Here is a 16,282-nt window from a genome sequence, read left to right as displayed (position 1 = left end):
CGCGACGCGTTGGAAGATTATGCGCACTCTTAGGTGTCGTATGGTGCCTGTGCATGCAAAGGGCCCCTCGCCTACTCGAGAGAGCTGAAAAACGAACAACTACTCTTTGCAACAGCAACTTTATTTTCTGCAGTAATACAGCGCGCCATGAGAGGCGTTGACAGTTTGCCGGAGAGATTCGGAAGCACGGGAGAGCCCATGTGAACTAAGGCCGGCCGGCATGCAGTAGCATGGCTTTGGTTACAGAATGTAAAAGAACGCACCTTCACTTCTTAGTCGACACGTACTGATTTTATAATACTTCCTCGGTCAACTTGCGCCAGAACGTTAGTTATATAGTTCACCGACTAAAAAAACGCACTTTTTTCATATCCCAGTTTGATAATGGTTGCTGGGTTCCGAGTTCGTCGCTGAGCGCTCACTGGGACCAAGACCTTCCGAACATACACGTTATGACATCAAGTCGTTTTTGTTTATGCTGGCAATGCAAAGCGAACGCTTCTCTGCTATCGCAGCGGCTTTGTCCACGAAGTCGCCGCTGCTAGATGCACTTCACGCTTGCTTCTGAAAGTTATTTTTGCAGGCGAATACAGCAGAGTGGTAGCCCGTCGACCTTGAGTCAACCGGCATCGCAAAAATCCCAGCCAGAACACATTAGAATCTCCCTAATTAGCAATTAAACCGCTACCTTTCCAAGTTGCCGCGGCGAGAAATGACAATCCACACATACCAGTGTGAGTAGGAGGGCGGCGCGGCATGCTGGTTCGAGGCTACGTCATACAGGTTTAGTTAGTAGTGTGGTGTGGTCTGGTGCGATGCCGGCACGCCTAGGGAGAAACGCCTACAACACGCAGTACCTAGGCAGAGTATGGGCAGTCATATGTTCAAGGAGCATAAGCCCCCAGATTTTCTCTCTCGCGCCCGCTCTTACTCGCGCCTGCGCATAAACGACTGGCGATCCCTCAAATGAACGCCTCGTCTGCAGGCGGGCGACTTTGGTTACAATGCTTTTATAGAATAAAGGACTGCTGTCGGAGGAAGCCTAGGGCCGTCACTTTTATCTTATGGGGCCGTCGTCGGGCCTCCCAGGGCCTGTTCCATTGTCAGTCCCCGTTGTCTAGCTGCCCGTGCTACCTCAACGCATCTGGAACAAAGGTGAAAGTACTTCTCGGAGTGTGTCACTATTACCTATACTTTTGCCCACACGAGATTGTAGGAACAAGCGCGTTTGCGAATTCGTGCGGTGTAACGTGGTCTCGAAATTTCAGATGGCGCGAAACGGTTGCTGCAGTCTTGCAGAGATCGCAAGATCATGGATTCGTACCTTCGATGAGCACTTCTGCAGTTCTTATGCGCTGCCCCTAGTTGAAACCACAGAGTACCACCGTTCGCAATGTGCAACAGGCGTGTGTTTAGTCGCGATGGGGAAAAGGTGTCTCTTCCCGCGCCAACACCTGTATATGCACTGAACTGTCAGTGCTGCGAATGTTTTCTCCACCTTTATCTGATATTACTCTAGGCTATGCGTCTTTTATGTGGATGTCACGGGATGGTTGTGATATTGTGCACAGCAGTGGTCACGCACATGGCTGCATTTCTTTCCCTTACTGTTTAATTGTGCTGACCGTTCCAGCTGAAGCGTCAGAACTATCCATTTGTTGCTCTCCTCTAATGACAGTGCGTTTCTTTCATTTGAAGCTTGTTAGCAGATCTTATGTGCGAGCTGTGGAGTTGTGTCATGCTATGTGCACGTGGTGAGCGCGCAGGTACTCACTTGCCTGATGGGGCCATGTTATTAAGCGTTCGCCTTTCGCGATAGTTTCGCCGCCGTGATAGTCAATTTCAATAAATCAAGCGACCGCTTACCCATGACGTCAGCATGCACTTCCAACACACGCTTTCGAACACTTAACATCGCATGAGACAGCGAGCGCACTGTGCGAGTGAAGAGCGGCTCGGGTGTGTTGTTTTCGAGTGTAATTGTTTTATTTTAATGAATAAATTGTGCTATAACTCACGCGATTACGAAGCACAATTTAGGTGATTTATTAAACTACACGCTTTGTTTCTAAGTGCGTGTGTCAGTCATCGGGCACTGCCAGAGGGGCATCATGTAAGCGCGGTACCTTATTTTAAAGATGGGTAGAGCTGAGCAAAGACGAAAGCTGCTCTAAAACACTGCCACCGACACTTGTCACTTCCACTGGGCAACACAATACACATAACCAATAAGCAACAAATATTGCTTCGAAAGAACACATGTAAGATGCCACCAAAAAGACTACTTTAAACGAGCAGCTCTCTTGCCTCTACTATACTCCACCAGCAACCGAACGGCAAAAGACGTGTTTGTTTATTCAATATATGTCCAGAGCACCCAATGACACCATGATGTTAAAGTGACGTAGACAGGGACTGCTAGATGGTGCTAGTTATTTTCTGGTTTTGCCAAAACAGCCAATCTGCACACACCGTTGCCGGAGGCGTGGCCAATGTGATAGTATTGCGGAATGCGAACGTTTTAGAATACGACCCCTGCTGTCGCCTATGTGTACTTTTAAAGGCAAACATGCATGAGTGCACAAATGAGCTCATTATACCTATGTTCGTTGCTTTCTTTGTTCATGTAACAGCATGTTTGCACACACAAAAGAAGAAAAACTTGGAGGACACTTAAGCTTTGCCTTTGAGTGGGACGCAATAGCATTAAGAAATCCCCTGACTGCTTCTTAGACTTTCCAGCAACTGCAGCTTATGTAACCATAATGTTTTCCTGAAAATGCTGGTAGCGAATGCTATGCACGAAGGCGAGCTTTCTGTATATTTTTTTCTCATTTCCCCCCCACGGCTGGCGCTGCGGATGTGCGAGGCCAAGCACCATCTGGATGGCATTGCAAGGAACCGAGCACATCGCGCCGCTCCTACTAAGACAGTCCTCAAATGGCAGTTGGAAAAGGGGTTTCAGTTTCTGAATAACAGAATTTTATCTTGTATAGTCAAATTACAATCTGATGCCATCGTGTCTCTAGGTTGTGTGTAAGTCGTACTTTACGAATTTTATGATGTATTTTACTTTGAAAAATTTAATTAGTTAAGTAATTAGTTCAGTGTGCTGTTTTTAGGATATCAATTACGAACTACCCAGACAAACTCTACACACTTGTAATGTTTACAGCTAAAGGAACTTTTTCCCCAGTTGCATCAGGAACGTATGTTTCACTTTGTGGCAGTTATTGGTGAAGTGCTCTAGGCCCATATCCCTGGATGTGTGTACAGTCATTTGTCTAATTTGTTTTACTGTGCTACTGCTGTCTTTACAGTTCCTCCTTACAGTTCCTCCTGATGTTAGTTGTGCCCATCAAGATCTAGCCTATCTCTACTTCATTGACAACAAATAGCCACAAATACTGATCGCTGCTGGTTTGCTCAATCCAGATCTGGTATGTATATCCATTTGCTCAAGGCATGCTGCTGTTTGTGATACTTGAGCTGCTCCAGTAAAGGAGGATTGAATTAAAAGTGGTTTGATTGATGTATGACACCCTATGCCTATCGTGCTATACAGGGGGCAAGGCATGTTCAGATTAAGTCACTAAGGCTGGCCATTTATCTTTTGGAAGTTCCCACAACGCCTTAAATGCACATATAAGATTGTCCAGGCTAAAAGGCTTAGAATATTGTATAGCACTTAATGCCTTATACCATCACAAAGGACACAGTGGAAGAACAATCCAAAAAATTTGTTTGCAGCCGTACCGAGACAATAAATCGTAGAGAAATAATTATCTTGCGAATCACCAACGATTGTCCTCATCTGTAAGCAATTTCCCTGTGGCACTACTGTTGCTGCTTTTCAACATCATTTTGTGTCTGGTGCACTATCACTTGTCAATTGCGTCCTCAATGTCTGACTCATTGTGATAAGACTGTGTCTATCTGTACAATGCAGTTGGTGTGCCCCGAGCGATGCCTGTGAACGGCAGTGAAAGTATTAGTATACCATAAAATCCTGAGACATGTCCCATCCCCGAAAGTTAACTCATCCCTGAATAAACTCTTGGCTTTAATTAAAAGAACTCAAAGTTAGCCCACCTCATTTTTTCTCGTTTCTCTAGATTTTACACTAGGTTAGGTCTTGCACACAGGGAATGCCAGTCAGCTGAAACAGTTGCTTAAATTATTTCAATATCAGAAATGGCCCTCCAGGTATGCTTAAATGTCTCAGTGTTTGAGTTGTGATTGGCAAGTGTAGGTATATTGTTCGTGTGGTGGCATATTGCAATTTTTCCACTTTTATGTGCAGCAGTGTAGTGTACTCTGCATTTCATTCTGGCATGGACGTGTGGCTGCGGTGGAATCTTCTGAAGCGAATATCTTTCCTTGGCTCTTTTGAATGTTTTCATAGTTAGTTTGTGGCCTGTGATGCTTGGGGGTCGGATTTGGCTAGGAAAATGTTCATACGCAATTTCTTTGTTCTTTTGTTCGCTTCTTATCTTTTTTTGTTAACCCACTCGTTTGTTCCTTGGGGCTATTTGCTTCCACTGACAATCATCATCTATGGTCTCTGCACATTTTTCTTCACACAAGTTCACACTCTAATTTGCTGAAAAAGGTACCACCAAAATACCAAGAACATGCACTGTTGCTTGCTAACATTGTGGTATAACTTCGAAGGCCAAAATGCATCTTTGATAACATTTTGTCTCGTCTCCGTTATTACAGCAACCCATTTCTCATTCTGTATAACATAGCGTCATTATGAATCTTTCATTAAACTATCTGTTTTTATTGCAGTTAAATGCCCGAACTCCCCCATCAACTTTTGTAAGCAGGGATTATGACAAAATGGGTTCGACTGTTATCAACACAGCATGGCCTGACATTACGTTCTCATGCCATATGTGTTTGTCCCTTCTCCTCCAACTACTCCCACCATGTCCAGCGATATTTCTCTGTATTACTGTGTCTTGTCACTGTTCGTTAAGCTGTTCATTAACAACAGTTAATCTAATTGCTTCCACGAAGCTGAAGTCTTAGTCTGTTCCCATTATGTTACTGAATCATCTTGGTCTTCCCGTTTTGTACACAGGCTACTATGTTTGCAATCTTGAAAATTTGCGGTGCTAGCAATCCTGAATGTGGTCATTATAGATTCTCTCTCCAATTAATTCTACTCATTCGCCTCAGCATCCTCGGTCTGTATTTTACACATTATTGAATTTTATACTTGTAACAAGCATGTGACGCCCCCTCTGGCATAATCTTTGTTGGCCCGCAAGGCTCGGTGGGCAACATTGGTCACTGCACCAGTAAACACAGACGAGCACAGCTGATCGGCGGTCAGTCATCGTTCATCACCACCATGCTGCGGAGCATCAGAGCTACCTCAGCCTCATCAACTTCTACAGGAGTTTCCTGCCGAACCTGTCCGAGCATCTATAGCCGCTCCATCTTCTGCTTCGAGATGGTCAGCAATGGGTCTGGAAGAAGAAGCAGGACCGGGCCTTCCAGCACAGCAAGAAGCTAATCAAAAAGGCTCCAGTGCTGGTACACTTCGGAACTGCCAAGCCTGTCGTCCTGACCGTAGATGCGTTGCCGTACGGTGCGGGAGCTGTCCTGGCACACTGGGACAAGGATGGCCAAGAACGCCCTGTGTCATTTGCTTCTCGTCGGCTTCATGCTGCAGAGCAACGCTACAGCCAGCGGGACAAGGAAGGCCTGTCCCTCATGTTCGAGGTCGAACACTTCCACCAGTATCTGTGGGGCCGGACGTTCGAGGCAGCCACAGACCACAAGCCGCTGTTGGGGCTGCTGGGGCCTGACAAGGCAGTTCTTGTGCAGGCATCACCTAGAGTGGTACGCTGGGCCTTGAGGCTGGCAGCTTACAGTTACCAGCTGGTTTGCCGTCCGAGAAGAAGACTCAGAAAGAGGACCTTAGTGTTGAAGCAATGAACAACAATCTTATCGGCATCATTAAGGAGTGTGCAATAGAAGTCGGTGGTAACTTCGTTAGGATGCCGGTAAGCTATCGCAGGAGACGAAAGATCTGATTAAGAAAATGTATGAAAGCCTCTAACCCTACAGCTAGAATAGAACTGGCAGAACTTTCCAAGTTAATCAACAAGCATAAGACTGCTGACATAAGGAAGTATAATATAGATAGAATTCAACATGCTCTCAGGAACGGAGGTAGCCTAAGAGCAGTGAAGAAGAAACTAGGAATAGGCAAGAATCAGATGTATGCGGTAAGAGACAAAGCCGGCAATATCATTACTAATATGGATGAGATAGTTCAAGTGGCTGAGGAGTTCTGTAGAGATTTATACACTACCAGTGATAATAGATAATGGAAGAGGGAATAGTGTAGAGAAATTTGACATCTCACAAGTAACGCCGGGAGAAGTACAGAAAGCCTTGGGAGATATGCAAAGGAGGAAGGCAGCTGGGGAGGATCAGGTAACAGCAGAATTGTTGAAGGATGGTGGGCAGATTGTTATAGAGAAACTGGCCACCCTGTATACGCAATGCCTCATGACCTCGAGCGTACCAGAATCTTGGAAGAATGCTAACATAATCCTAATCCATAACAAAGGGGACGCCAAAGACTTGAAAAATTGTAGACCGATCAGCTTACTGTCAGTTGCCTACAAACTATTTACTAAGGTAATCGCAAATAGAATCGGGAACACCTTAGACTTCTGCCAAGCAAAGGACCAGGCAGTATTCCGTAAAGGCTACTCAACAATAGAGCATATTCACACTATCAATCAGGTGATAGAGAAATGTGCGGAATATAACCAACTCTTATGTATAGCTTTCATTGATTACGAGAAAGCGTTTGATTCTGTCGAAACCTCAGCAGTCATGGAGGCATTACGGAATCAGGGTGTAGATGAGCCGTATGTAAAAATACTGAAAGATATAGCGGCTCTACAGCCACCGTAGTTCTCCATAAAGAAAGCAACAAAATCCCAATAAAGAAAGGCATCAGGTAGGGAGATACGATCTCTCCAATGCTATTCACTGCGTGTTTACAGGAGGTATTCAGAGACCTGGATTGGGAAGAATTTGGGATAAGAGTTAATGGAGAATACCTTAGTAACTTGCGATTCGCTGATGATATTGCCTTGCTTAGTAACTCGCGGGACCAATTGAAATGCATGTTCACTGACCTGGAGAGGCAAAGGAGAAGGGTGGGTCTAAAAATTAATCTGCAGGAAACTGAAGTAATGTTTACCAGTCTCGGAAGAGAACAGCAGTTTGCGATAGGTTGTGAGGCACTGGAAGTGGTAAGGGAATACATCTGCTTAAAGCAGGTAGTGACTGCAGATCCGGATCATGAGACTGAAATAATCAGAAGAATAAGAATGGGCTGGGGTGCATTTGGCAGGCATTCTCAGATCACAAACAGCAGGTTGGCATTATCCCTGAAGAGAAAAGTGCTTGAACAGCTGTCTTACCAGTCCTCACCTACGGGGCAGAAACTACGGGGCTTACGAAAAGGGTTCTACTTAAATTGAGGACGACGCAACGAGCTATAGAAAGAAAAATAATGGGCATAACGCTAAGGGATAAGAAAAGAGCAGATTGGGTGAGGGAGCAAACGCAAGTTAATGACATCTTAGTTGAAATCAAGAAAAAGAAATGGGCATGGGCAGGACATGTAATGAGGAGGGAAGATAACCGATGGTCATTAAGGGTTACAGACTGGATTCCAAGAGAAGGGAAGCGTAGCAAGGGGTGGCAGAAAGTTAGGTGGGTGGATGAGGTTAAGAAGTTTGCAGGGATGACATGGCCACAATTAGTACATGAGCGGGGTAGTCAGAGAAATATGGGTGAGGCCTTTGCCCTGCAGTGGGCGTAGCCAGGCTGATGATGATTATTATTATTGCCGTCCGGGAAAGGACCTGGGACCTGCTGATACCCTGAGCCGCCTGCCCCTGCCAGAAGGGCCAGATGCTGTTCTAGAACCTGCTCAAGTGTTCATGCTGGAACTCGCATTCCCGGAGATACTCTCCAGATCTGCGGTATCGCAGGCGACCAGCCAGGACCCAGTCCTGTCTCAGGTGGTCAAGGCTGTGTCCCGTGGGTGGGAATTGGTTCAGCAGGCCTATAGCCACAAGGTTGCCGAGCTGAGCTTGCAGCAGGGCTGCCTACTGTGGGCTTCAAGGGTGGTGATCCGACAGAGTCCTCGGTCCAGGGTCCGGCAGTTGCTGCACACGGGTTATCCTGGCGTCGAAAAGACCAACATGGCGGCCCGGTCCCACATCTGGCGGCCTGGACCAGGACATCGCTCACATGGTGCATAGCTGCCAAGTCTGCCAGGTGCATCAGCGGGCCTCACATCATGTGGAAGACACCCCCTGGCCGTTCCCACAGAGACCCTGGTCCCACCTACATGTGTATTTTGGGGGGGCCCCTTCAAGGGCCATTCCTTCCTGGTGGTGGTGGATGCCTTTTCGAAATGGGTGGAAGTTCTACCTGTCACCACTCCATCAGTAGGCGCGACCATTGCGGTGTTGTGACAGGTATTGGCCGCCCAGGGTTTGCCAGACGTCATCGTGTCCGACTATGGTCCGGCTTTTACCAGCACAGAGTACCTGGCCTGGCTGACAAAGACCTGAATCCGCCGCTTGATGGTTCCGCCGTACCGCCCTGCTTGAAATGGTGCAGCCGAGTGGGTGGTGCAGACCATCAAGAACAAGCTCAAGAAGAGCCAGTCTAGGGAGTTAGGGAGTTCCGGATGCAGGTTGCACAGGTACTGTTGCAGTACTGGACTGCGCCCCACAATGTCACTGGCTGTGCCCCCTGTGAGCTTCTGCTGGCTCAGATGGTCAAGACACCCTTGGACGTCTTGCATCGGGACTTCCAATCCACAGTGCTCCTGAAGCAGAAGCTGGCTGCCGACCGAGGGTGGCGTCCCGGGCCTTCGCCGGAGTTGGGAGCTCCAGTTTTCGCCAGGAACTTTCATCCTGGCCCACCCTGTTCCGTCAGACAGCTGGTGCCTCCTGCCAGTGCCTCATCCCTACTTGTCTGCATGCCAGACAGGGCCACGTGGCACCAACACGCTGACCATGTTAGACCTTGCCTTGGGACCTGGCTAGCACCCTCAGCTGCTGCTTCAGAGTTCTGGCCCGCGGGAGGACTAGCGGCAACATCAGTGGCTTCCAGTGGAGCACCACCCACCTCGAAGGCGACAAGCGTTGCGAGTAGCGGTGTGGCATGCGTTGGGGCTGCTGTCAAGTCTGGAACCACTCGCAAGGCCGATGACTGCAGACCCTCCGGATGGAGCGAGGCTGGCTCAGGCAGCACCCGGCATTGCCACACCCAGCCCGTCAACACCGGTGCCCAGGCAGAGTACTTGACCGCGGAGGCCACCGGACCATTACTCGCCTGGATAGCAGGCACTATTGACCTGACTAGGGCGGCGGCTGAACCTTGCACTTTAATGTGGATGTTTTTAGTTGTCAACAAACAAACTGGGGGTAAGGGGATGTAACAAGCATGTAACACCCCCTTGGGCATAATCTTAGTTGGCCCGCCAGGCTCGGTGGGCAACATTGGTCACTGCACCAATAAACACCGACCAGCACAGCTGCTCGGAGGCCAGTCATCGTTCATCACCACCACGCTGCTAAGCATCTATCTAACGGAGTGTGCCTCGAGCCCTCTCTCGTTCACGAACCCGGGCGGATCGTGACACTTATTCAGCACTCATTTACCTTGTATACAACATTCTTCACCTTCACTTTAGGTACCTACAAGTAAGGGTCTTTATGCTTTCTTTGCCTCCATTGTCTTTTGTCTTTGTTACTAACAAAAATTCGCCGACTACGATACTCCCTAATGCAAAATTTAAGCGCAGCTCTATACAGTCAAACCTTGTTAATACGTTGTCGGCAGGAAATGATGCCTAGGTACGCACTAAACGATGTACGAATTAACCGCCAATGCCAGTTTAGCGCCTACTTATCGGCCGGAGAAAAACTGTCACGATTCTTTCAAACGCACACACTCAGACAGGCTTTATTTGCAGGTATGCAGCAAATCAGTGATCTCTTGCCGCCTTAGTGGCCTTGCCGCGACGACAGCACCTTGGAACTCAGTAAAGCTGTGAGCCAGTTTGTCCATAAGGCCCCACTTCCCTGCAAAAGTTCACATGACGCTCAAAGCATGCACCATGTCAGATAATAAGGGGCGGTTGTCCACTTCCATATCGCCGTCATCATCATCACTTTTGCTTGAAGCTGATCGAAGTGCGATGTGCACAATCTTCATGCACAATGAATTTCGCTCACTCGAAGCAGTTCTGCACAGTCGCAGGCAGGACCTGCATTCAGGAGTGTGTAAGCAGGTCTATGGCACCCAGAAGGTCTATTGAGTAGGTCTTGTTGCTATCCATGGCGAGCAACATTCTATGCAATAGATTCTTCCAGTATATCTGCATCACAGAGCGGATGATGCCCTGATTGAGGGGCTGGGCAAGCACTGTCATGTTGGGCAGCAAGAACAGCAGCTTGATGCTTGCCATCTAAATCGACATGTGCCGACGTGTTGTTGAGCACGACAAGTATGTTCCTTTGCTGGGCGGCAAAATGCCAGTCTAGCTGGCGCATGTACACTTCGAAAAGCTGAGCAGTCATCTATGCCTTTTTTGTTGTTTTTATAAAACGCACTGGATGGCCGATGGGCACCTTTGAAGCACTGAGGTTTTCCTTACCTGTCGATCACCATGAGTCTCAGCTTATCAGTACCGGTCATGTTCACACCGAAGGCGACCAATAATCGATTTTTGGTGTGTTGACCGTCGTTGCAGTTTTCATTTTTAAATGCCAGTGTCCTGTAGGAAGCAAGCAGTAAAAAAGTGCTGATTCATCAAAATTACAGATGTCTGAAGCAGCGTAGGGTGCCAAGGCTTCCTGCAAACGGTCATTCTGCCACTCATCGAGGCCGTCTCTGCCTGCTTCAGCAGTTTCACTGCATACGGCTTTTCCGAGTATGTCATGGTGGACATTGAATTGTGACAGCCACCCGTTGCTACCCACAAAACCACTGCAGTTAAGCTGTTCTGCAAAAGTTTTCGCTTCCTCATCCAGAAGGGGACCACTAATCAGCAAGTTCAAGCTCCGCACTTTCTTCAACCAAAGCAACACCCGAGTCCCTGATACGGCACCTCTTCAAGTTTGTCACTGTGCCGCTCCTCAACTTTTCATGAGTTTCCACATGCCACACACAGTTGTCGAGGGCAAGTTCTCTTCACGGGGAACTGCAGATTTCTTTGTTCCATTCTCAATACTGGGAATTATTTCCAGTTTTTCTTTCACACTCAGAATGTGATGCTTTGGCATAATCCAGTGTTCAACTGCACCTCACGCGCACGAGACAAGAAAAAGAAACAGTATGACACGCCGCAGCAAAGATCGTTGAACACTACAATACCACGACTGCAAACACACTGGCGGAATGAAGAAAAAAAGAATGTGCTTCTGCGCACTTACTACTTGAATTAGATTGGATTTGACGGCGACAGCAAATTTGCACCCGTACTGGCAGCTTTTTTCCGTTACTGGAAGCTAATATCGAAGGCCATTCTTTTGTGTGCTGCAGTCGGCAACACCTATATTAGCAGGAGATACGTCACGGTGGCCATGTTTTAACGTCACTATAGCTGGCGACTGTTGTGCATGCATCGCAACTCGAGAATTAAACGTCTGCGCACATGAGATTTTGCTGATTTTGTGCTTGTGTGTGTTGAACAAGAAAGAAAATAGTACACACTAACCGTATGGTGGGCAATGAGCTGCTCTTTGCGGCGAAAAAATCTTGAAAAAGTCTATTTTTTTGAAAATGATTTCAATATCTACAGGTAATATTCCTTTACTTCACCAAGTTTCGAAACTCGTGGAAGAGTACTTTGTTCTCAATATCAATTCATAACATCACTATGAGCTGAATTACACGCAAAAACAGCCCTTTTTATCACGGCACGTAGCTCTTTTTTTACGCACACGATTGTAGCCATCTTGGTCTCGTTGGAAAGAGGAGCCTTCCTTCTTTAATTTCCCGCCATAAGTTACTCCGTCGGTTCGCCGGTGACGTTGAAATCTGGGGAGAAAAAAAAGTCCAAACGTGCAATCCGATTTGTCGACTAGCGCACATGACCAGAAACGCATGCTGTGGTTGGCTGCACGACGTTCCTGTCATCTGCTCCACTCTGCAGGCGATGCGACGGCGGGTCTCGTTGTTCTCAGTCCTAGGTTTGTGACAAGTGCGCAACGATGTCCAATGTACCGGGGAAGTTCGCCATGACGCACAAGTTCGGCAAAAAGAAGAAGGAATTGGCTTATAACTTTCACAAGCGTTCCATTCGTTCGAAAGCATCGAGAATAGCCCGCCGCCAACCGCAGATGATGCCGAAGCCGTAGACAATGCCGAAGTAGGCCTAGCCAGCCTACGAGTGAAATTGTTACGAACAGTGGCCACATTCAGCGTGACAGTGCAATGTTGCAATGTGCGGATTTGTTACAGAGGGAGATGAATGCCCCCAAAAAACTTGAAAAATTGCCCCCAAGTTCTTGCTTCAACTCCAGCAACAAAACAGAAGTTGGATTCCCTCACTCGTGCCGACGATGTTGTGGCCGCACCAGTCGATGTGGAGGTAGGCTTCGCTATCATTAGTTTGGATTCCGTGAACAAACTGATGTCATTTATGAAGTGCAATGTATCCGGTGGTAGCGTCACAGCAGGAAAAAGTGAACGAGAATATGCCCTTGCCATAAAGATTGTTATCATGTACACATGCTGCGGTGATATCGTGTCGGCGTGGAGCTCGCCCTGCATGAACAGCAACCAGAAGAACAACCCGTTCGTTGTGAACGTTCTTGCCACGCGTGCGATGCAAGCCACCGGGAATTGGCGAACGGCGCTAAACGATGTTTTTGCTACAATGAACATTTTCCACCGCAGTCTTCACACCAAAACGTGGCAGACGTATGTGACGAAGTTGGCACCCGTTGGGGCACTTGCTGCCGAGAAGCAGACAGCACTGTGCACGCAATTGGTTCGGGAACTGTATGACGAATTGCATACCTGCCAACCCTCCCGATTTGCCAGGGAGACTCCCGATTTTTTACTGAACTTTCCGATTGTGCGATCACTGTCTTATATCTCCCAAAAAGTGGCCTCTGTTCGTGCAATAACCATTTTTTCAAAACCGGCACCGCAGAATGTACAGCCACATTGTAATCGTCAGCATCATCAACAACGGCTGCACTAGCACCATTGGTATCATTGACTAAGCAGCGACTACGGTGCCTAGTAAGCCGACCAAAGCCAGAGCCAATGTAGCTCTTGCATTTCATGCATGCTTTCTTCCACGGTGCATCTTGTTGCTGCTGCTTGTGTGTATGAAATGTGTTGGCTAGGCTGTCTGTGTGCGGTGCACTGTGTAAAGTTAGAATCCTCGTGTGCTTGATGCCATGGCGCTATCAAAGCCCAAGAAGAGGTATTTGCAGAAGTTCTTGCGATCTTATACTTCTGAATGTCTGTGCTTTTTGACATCAAGAAAAGGAGAACATTTTGCATATTGTACAACGTATGGATGCGGCGTCAGCGTGTCTTGTGGTGTCAAAGGCGACTTGAAACAGCGTTTTTGCACGATGGAGCATCAAAGCTATGTTCGCACTGCTGAGCAGCAAGGCAACATAGTGAACTTTCGCCGGAACAAGTGCGATGACAGCGTTATACGTGTGGAGTGCCTGTTTACGGGATTCCTCGTCGGAACACAACCTACCCCTTAGTGTCAACGACTACGTTGGGCCTCTTCTATGGAAAATATTTCCCAAATGCGATGAAACGAAGCGCTATGGATGTGGACGCAATTCTGAAACGCAACTCTGAAGAATGCGGAGGTGGCCAACCTGAAATTTATTTCGCAGGCATTGCTCTCGAGTCTTCGTTTCTTTATTCAGTGCTTTCCTCAGCTGCCCGAGATTCCACTGAATCTGCTGAAGACGCTTTAGATGCTCTCGACGCTGAGTTTGCCACACTACAGGTGCACAGTCTGCCAGAGGACATTCTCAATGAAGAAAGGTGGGACGTGCAGTGGTCTTTGGTTGGAAAAATGAAAAACACCAATGAAAACCGTGTTTCACCGAGTTGCTAAGGTGATGCTGGACTTGCTCGTGATACTGCATAGCAACGCAGAGTGTGAGAGGATTTTTAGCACGGCGCGAAAAACTAGGACTGAGTTCCGCTCGTCAATGTGCAACACAACCCTCCAACAGCTGCTGCTAGTGAAGGGCCGTCAGTCTGGACCATGTTTTGAGCAAAGCTACTCCGAGGAATTCTTTAAGTGAGCGAAGTCTGCTGCTGCAAAGTCCTGCAAAAGGACTCGTCGAACAGTGCCTGAAAGTTTGAACGAAACCCCCCCCCCCCCCCCCCTGTTGGCGCGAATAAAAGGTCTTTCGATGTTTGATCTCGCCAGGTTGGCAGGTATGGAATTGGAGCTTGGAAAGCCGGGAAACATTGCCGTGTCATACGACGGTTCCTGGACAACACACGGCCACTCAGCTCACATTGACGTAGGCGCTGTCATAAGCGCTGTTTACGGGGCTAGTCATCGACTATGTGGTGCTCAGCAACTTTTGCGCTGGTTGTGAGCATGAACCAAAGGATAATGTCCCGATTTATAAAGCTTGGAAGGAGAGCCACGCCTTTCAGAAAAGCACCTCCAAGAAGACCGGTGAAATGGAAGTTGAAGCTGCCCTCATCCTTTTCCAGAGGTCACTGCAACGACATAACCTGTGGTACACCACCCTACTCTCGGATGGTGGCAGTCGCACTTTTCTTGTGGTGCAGGAGGCCAGAGTGTATGGATACATTTCAATGGAAAAGGAAGACTACAAACCATGCACAGAAACGTATGAGCACAATCTTGCCAAACCTTATCACAAAGCATAAGAGACCAGGATTGGAGAGCCTTGGTGGTAAAGACAAACTGACTACCGATCCAATCAAAAAGCTGACACGATACTATGACTGGGCCCTGAAGACTCACAAGGGTGATGTGCAGGGAATGAAAAGAGCAGTCATGGCCGCTTATCACCACACAACATCAGATGACTTGGCATCGGACCACAGCTATTGTCCACCAGGACCAAGCTCATGGTGCCAACAAAATGCAGCGAGCACTAAGGGTGAAGCAGCCCCTAAGCACCACTACAATTTGCCTCCACATGTCTGCGAAGCCCTGTTGCCCATTTATGAGCTGCTGTCTGATGAAAGGCTCCTTGAGCGGTGCCTACGGGCAGTACTCAGAGCAGCAACGAGTCTCTCCACTCCCCGATATGGGCACTGGTTCCCAAAGAAACAGCATGCTTCGCTGTTCACCGTGCAAGCTGCAGTCGCTGGGGCAGTGGTGAAATTCAATGCTGGCTGCGAGACGAGCTCTGCAGCAATATTGAAAGAGCTGCACCTCAACCCTGGAATACCAAGCATGAAACGCATGGTGTAGAAGAACCACCACCGAGCAGTTGCATCTGGAAACAAGTGCAAGAGCATTATGGACATGCAGAATGCTTTCAGAAAACACCATTTTGGTGGCCGTAGTCAGAGTGACTACATTTCTGGTGGCTTTTAGCCACTTTCACTGCGAAATAGTACATAATTTTTTCTGCACTTTTGATTACAAGTGAATTTATTTATTTTTCTTGTTTTCTCAAAACACAGATTTTTGACTTGCTGATTTGCGGCAGCAATATCTCTGCCTTCAAGGCAGGAAGAGCCATAATTTTTGTTGTGACTCGTAGCTGAGTGTACAAAGCACACAATGGTAGGAACAGATTTTGCAATTTATGCTTTAAGAATTTTCAGTTCTGCTTGAGGTCACACAGTAGGTACCCACAATTGGAACTGTGAAGATTGAATTGCTGTATAATTACTAATATTTGATTATATCAAAAAAAAGTATCCCTACCATTGTGTTCCTTATGTTTTCTACTACCTAGGCATGTTCCAATATGAATTTTTGTAGCGTGTTTTTTTTCTTCTATTGTTTCTGCAAGGGACGAACAATGAATTTCATTTATCTTCAGAACTAAATGGACTATTAAAAAATAATTACATATTTGAAATCGGCACAAGAATGTTAACAAGTACGGAAAGTTTCGTTAATATTGATGGAAAAAATGATGAAAATTATTTTAATAGCAATGTCCCGCTTGAGCAGTCAGCCAATACATGGGGTTCGATGGGGGCTGGGTGGGGGATTCTTCACGACTAC

At 47.4% G+C, this 16,282-nt stretch overlaps 1 protein-coding gene across 4 annotated transcripts in view; it reads left to right on the top strand.

Moving 5' to 3' along the window:
- Positions 1–934: 934 nt before the first annotated feature.
- Positions 935–16,282, top strand: part of LOC142590472 (uncharacterized) — a 59,683-nt gene continuing 44,335 nt past the window's right edge. Inside the window, exons 1-2 of one of the 4 annotated variants that reach the window (XR_012830158.1) lie at positions 935–1,155; positions 3,321–3,440. The gene's annotated coding sequence lies outside the window, so the exon portion shown is untranslated. The remainder of the gene's footprint in view (positions 1,156–3,320; positions 3,441–16,282) is intronic. The other 3 variants (XR_012830159.1, XM_075702620.1, XM_075702619.1) reach the window with 3 other exon arrangements.

Source organism: Dermacentor variabilis, chromosome 8 (genome assembly GCF_050947875.1).
Source record: "Dermacentor variabilis isolate Ectoservices chromosome 8, ASM5094787v1, whole genome shotgun sequence".
Taxonomy (NCBI): domain Eukaryota; kingdom Metazoa; phylum Arthropoda; class Arachnida; order Ixodida; family Ixodidae; genus Dermacentor; species Dermacentor variabilis.
This window is presented reverse-complemented; position numbering and strand designations above follow the sequence as displayed.